Genomic DNA, 6,000 nt, shown 5'->3' on the forward strand with positions numbered 1-6,000 from the left:
ACAGGGAGAGAAGGAGAGGCAGAGATAGAGAGAAGTCTTCGCTGGTTCACTCCCCAAATGGCTGCAAAGGTAGGAGCTGCGCTGATACGAAGCAGAGAGCCAGGAGCTCCTTCCAGGTCTCCAACACGGGTGCAGAGCCCCAAGGACTTGGGCCATCCTCTACTGCTTTCTCAGGTCATAGCAGAGAGCTGAATCCAAAGTGGAGCAGCCAGGACTTGAACCGGCACCCATATGGGATGCTGGCACTGCAGGCGGTGGCTTTACCTGCTACGCCATAGCACTGCTTCCCCCCCCCCCCTTTAAAAAAGATTTATTTGAAAGAGTTACAGAGAAAGAAGGAGAGGCGGAGAGGGAATGTGGGCATTCTAAGACACTTTAACCCACTACACCACAAAACCTATCCTATTTTTTTTCTTTATATACATATTTTAGATTTCTTCTATTAAATTTTTTTCTGGGGCTGGTGCTGGGGCATAGCAGGTTAGAGCTGCTGCTTGTGGCACCAGGATCCCATATGGGCGCCAGTTTGAGTCCCAGCTGCTCCACTTCTGATCCAGCTCCCTGCTAATGCACCTGGGAAAGCAGCAAAAGGTGCTTGGGTCCCTGCACCCAACCTAGGACCTGGCTTCAGATCAGCCCAGCTCTGGGCATTGTGGCCATCTGGGGAGTGAACCAGCGGATGGAAGACCTCTCTCTCTCTCTTTCTCTCTCTCTCTCTCTCTCTCTCTCTCTCCCTGAAACTCTGCCTTTCAAATAAATAAATAAATCTCCAAAACATTTTTTTCTTTACTTTTTTTTTTTTTTTTTTTGAGAGGCAGAGTGGATAGTGAGAGAGAGAGAAAGAGAGAAAGGTCTTCCCTCCGTTGGTTCACCCTCCAATGGCCGCTGCGGCCAGCGCATCTCGCCGATCCGAAGCCAGGAGCCAGGTGCTTCTCCTGGTCTCCCATGCGGGTGCAGGGCCCAAGCACTTGGGCCATCCTCCACTGCCTTCCTGGGCCATAGCAGAGAGCTGGCCTGGAAGAGGGGCAACCGGGATAGAATCCGGCGCCCCAACGGGGACTAGAACCCGGTGTGCCAGCGCCGAAAGGCGGAGGATTAGCCTGTTAAGCCACGGCGCTGGCCTTTTTCTTTACTTTTTAAACTTTTCCTGTTAAAAACTAAGACACAGCAATGAGCATTTGGCCAGCAGTTAAGATGCCAGTTAAGACGCCTATGTTCCATATCCCAGGGCCTGGGTTCAATTTCTGGTACCAGCTCTTCTCTCCAGCTTTCCCATAATGCAGTAATGCTGATGGTACAAGTAATTGGGTTCCTGTTACCCACATGGGAGACCTGGATTGGATTCCTGGCTCCTGGCTTTAGCTCCAGCCCAGTCCTGGCCATGGCAGGCTCTGAGTAGTAAACCCATTAACGAGGCTCTCTTTTTCTCTGTCCCTGTCTCTATCTCAAGAAAATAAATTAAAAAAAAAAAATCGTAAAGGAAAAACCCTGGGGCCGACGTTGTGCCACAGCCTCTCTATAATGTCTCCCACGTGGGAGACCTGGAAGAAGCTGTTAGCTCTTGACTTTGGCCTGTCCCAGTCCCGGACATTGGAGCTATTTGGAGAGTGAACCAGTGGATGGAAGATCTCTCTCTCTCTCTCTCTCTATCTCTCCCTCTCTCCCTCTCTCTTTGTAATTCTTTAAAATAAATATTAAAAAAAAAAAGAAAAAGAATTACCCTAAACAACACAGAGGAAACCATGTCCCCTCATTTTCATTCCAGCAAAGGCTGAATGGGGCTAGTCTGCCCAGTTGGCAAGTTTGTGGCCCAGCGTCCCAACATCTGAGCCGTGGTGTACAAGAACCTTCATCCCCTCCAGCTGATAATGAGCTCTCCTGCTCCTGCGGTGTAGACTTCCCCACTAACCCACAGTGAGGAGATTCCCCCGGCCCTCCCTGTGTGCTTAGCACTGAGAGGGGCCCGAGGAGAGACAGGGTAACCGTGGGGTCACCCCCAGTGCAGCACCAGAAGAGAGCATGTGGGGAGCTGGAGCTTCCACCCTCTCCCAGGGAAGGCGGAACAGCCCTTCCCGTGGGTGCTGACGGGAGCTAAGTGACAGAACCTGGCCTTCAGCTCCACCGGACAGCAGTGAGGCAGAACCACGGTTCCCTGCCGGAGCAGCATGAAAGAAAGCCGACTAAAACAGAAGGTTTGATGAGAGCCGAAGTCCGTGCATCATGACGTCCACCTTCAATTAAAAAATCACTGTTTACCAACAATTATGAGATCTTAAACTGAATTTTAAAAAAGGACAATCAACAGGTATCACACTGAGTTGACAGAGATTTTAGAATTATCTGGCAAAGATGTTAAAGCGGCCATGATAAAAATGCTTGAATGAGCAGAAACACACATGAGTGAAACAAAGGAAAAGTTAGAAATCCCCAGCAAAGAAATAAGATTCAAAGAAGAACTACATGGAAGTTTTAGAATTGAAAAATTTAATAACTGAATTAGAAAATTCCATACCGGCGCTGTGGCTTAACAGGCTAATCTTCCGCCTTGCGGCGCCGGCACACTGGGTTCTAGTCCCGGTCGGGGCGCCGGATTCTATCCCGGTTGCCCCTCTTCCAGGCCAGCTCTCTGCTATGGCCTGGGAAGGCAGTGGAGGATGGTCCAAGTCCTTGGGCCCTGCACCCGCATGGGAGACCAGGAGAAGCACCTGGCTCCTGGCTTCGGATCGGTGAGATGCGCTGGCCGCAGCGGCCATTGGAAGGTGAACCAACGGCAAAAAGGAAGACCTTTCTCTCTGTCTCTCTCTCTCACTGTCCACTCTGCCTGTCAAAAAGAAAGAAAGAAAGAAAGAAAATTCCAGTACAGAGGCTGGTGTTTTGGCCCAGTGAGTTAAGCTGCCAGCCACAATGCGGGCATCCTATGTCTGAGCCCTGGTTCGAGTCCCAGCTATTCCACTTCCAACTCAGCTCCCTGCTAATGGCCTGGCAAACCAGCAGAAGATGGCCCCAATTCTTGGGCCCCTGCACCCACATGGAAGACCTGGATGGGTTTCTGGGCTCCTGGCTGCAATCTGGCCTAGCCCTGGCCATTGTGGGCCATTTGGGGAGTGGATGGAAGATCCTCTCTTTCTCTCTCCCTCCTTCTCTCTCTCTGTTTCTCTCTTTCTGTCTCTCCTTGTTACTCTGCCTTTCAAATAAATAAATAATCAAATAAATCTTAAAAAAAAGAAAAGAAAGAAACCATGAAGGCCAGAAGGAAGTAGCCAAAATAATTTTTTCAGTGCAGGAAGCAAACCAAAAAAACCTGTCGACCCAGATCTTATACACAGTGAAGATAACTTCCAGGGATGAAAGAGGCAATCAAGACATTTCCAGACAAAGGAGAGCTAAACGAATTTGTTCCCAGCAGACTCATCCCCGAAAGTGGCTAAAGGAGAGAAAAAATAAAACCAGGAAGCTTGGGATACTGGGAAAGAAGGGAGAAGATAGTAAGCAGAAAAACAGGGGTGAACACAGCGCTTTCCTCTCCTACCCATGAGCTTGGGTAGATGTTTGCCAGTTGTGGTGAAAGTCAGCACACTCTCTGATTGGTTCTTGATCTGCAGAGAGGAAACGGTTAAGATAACCGTAAACGGGGACAGCGTGGGGAGCAGTAAAGCTTCTGTGTTTTACGCAAGCTGATAAAACGTGGACACCAAGGCCGGCGCCGTGGCTCAACAGGCTAATCCTCTGCCTGCGGCGCCAGCACCCCAGGTTCTAGTCCCAGTCGGGGCGCCGGATTCTGTCCCGGTTGCCCCTCTTCCAGTCCAACTCTCTGCTGTGGCCCAGGAGTGCAGTGGAGGATGGCCCAAGTGCTTGGGCCCTGCACCCCATGGGAGACCAGGAGAAGCACCTGGCTCCTGCCTTCGGATCAGCGCAGTGCGCCAGCCGCGGCGGCCATTGGAGGGTGAACCAACGGCAAAGGAAGACCTTTCTCTCTGTCTCTCTCTCTCACTGTCCACTCTGCCAGTCAAAAACAACAACAACAAAACGTTGACACCAGTAGATGGTCACAAGTTATGTATATAAAAACAATAAAAGCTATACAGGAAAGGTACACTGAAAAACACTACAGGTAAGTCAAAGATAAGTCAAATTGGAATTCTAAAAAGGATTAGATTAACCCACGAGGAGTGGGGAAACAAGAACAGATAAATAAATAGAGAGAAAAACTGAAAACAAAACATGAAATGATAGAATTAACACATTAATAATTACATTACATATAAATTATCTAAATATAACAATTAAAAACCAGAGAATAGGAGAATGAATGAAACAGTATGACCCAACGATACGCTGTCTACAAGAAACTCACTTCAGGTATTATGATATAGAAAGTTTACAAATAAGAGGATTGAAAGATATTTCAGGGGCCGGTGCTGTGGCATAGCTGGTAAAGCGACCGCCTGCCTCCCATATGAGCGCATGGCTGCTCCACTTCCAATCCAGCTCTCTGCTATGGCCTGGGAAAGCAATAGAAGATGGCTCAAGTCCTTGGGCCCCTGCACCCATCTGGGAGGCCCAGAAGAAGCACCTGGCTCCTGGCTTCGGATCAGGCAAGCTCCGGGAGTGAACCAGTGGATGAAAGACCTCTCTCTCTCTCTCTATCTCTCTCTGCCTCTGCTCTCTGTAACTCTGCCTCCAAATAAATAAATAAATCTTTTCTTAAAAAAAGATATTTCATATGAACATTTATCAAAGGGAAGTAGGGGTGCCTACATACATATTTTTAAGTTATCTTTGGGGCCAGTGCTGTGGCATAGCGGGTAAAGCTGTCTCCTGCAGTGCTGGCGTCCCATATGGGCACTGGTTCTAGTCCTGGCTGCCCCATTTCTGATCCAGCTCTCTGCTGTGGCCTGGGAAAGCAGTAGAAGATGGCCCAGTCCTTGGGCCCCTGCACCCACTCAGGAGACCTGGAAGAAGTTCCTGATTCCTGGCTTCAGATTGGTGCAGCTCCAGCTACTGCAGCCATCTGGGGAGTGAGCCAGCAGATAGAGACCTCTCTCTCTCTCTCCCTCTGCCTCTCTGTAACTCTGCCTTTCAAATAATAAATAAATAATTTTTTTTTTGACAGGCAGAGTGGATAGTGAGAGAGAGAGAGACAGAGAGAAAGGTCTTCCTTTTTGCCATTGGTTCACCCTCCAATGGCCGCTGCGGCCTGCGCATCTTGCTGATCTGAAGCCAGGAGCCAGGTGCTTCTCCTGGTCTCCCATGCGGGTGCAGGGCCCAAGCACTTGGGCCATCCTCCACTGCCTTCCCGGGCCGTAGCAGAGAGCTGGCCTGGAAGAGGGGCAACCGGGATAGAATCCAGCGCCCCAACCGGGACTAGAACCCGGGGTGCCGGCGCTGCAAAGTGGAGGATTAGCCTGTTGAGCCACGGCACCGGCCATAAATAAATCTTTAAAAATTTTTTATTTATCTGAAAGGCAGAGTTATAGAGAAAGAGGGAGGGAGAGAGAGAGAGAGAGAGATCTTCGATCCACTAGATTACTCCCCAGAGAGCTGCAACAGTCAGGCCTGGGCCAGGCTGAAGCCAGGAGCCAGATACTCCATCCAGCTCTCCCATATGGGTGCAGGGCCCCAAGCACTTGGGGCTGTCTTCTTTTCCTTTCCCAGGCGCATTAGCAGGGAGCTGGATCAGAAATGGAGGAGCCAGGATGAGTGCCCGTATTAGTATCAGATAATGTAGACTTTGGAGCAATGAAAATGAGGCAGAGATTAGATGATGTTTCAAGAGCCAATCTACTGGGAGGGAGGGAGAAAAGGAATGTCATTATGTTGTTAGACTTGTATCTACAAATCGTATTGACTGTTAGAAATTAAAATAAAAAATGAGGCATTTAATATGTTAAAAAAAAAAAGAGTCAATTGAGTAAGGAGACACAGTGATCCTAAATGCGTGAAAAAAACTGTGCTACAAAATGTGGAGAATCCAGCTTCCTTCTGACGGCCTGGGAAAAG

Source organism: Lepus europaeus, chromosome 10 (assembly GCF_033115175.1).
Source record: "Lepus europaeus isolate LE1 chromosome 10, mLepTim1.pri, whole genome shotgun sequence".
Taxonomy (NCBI): Eukaryota; Metazoa; Chordata; class Mammalia; order Lagomorpha; family Leporidae; genus Lepus; species Lepus europaeus.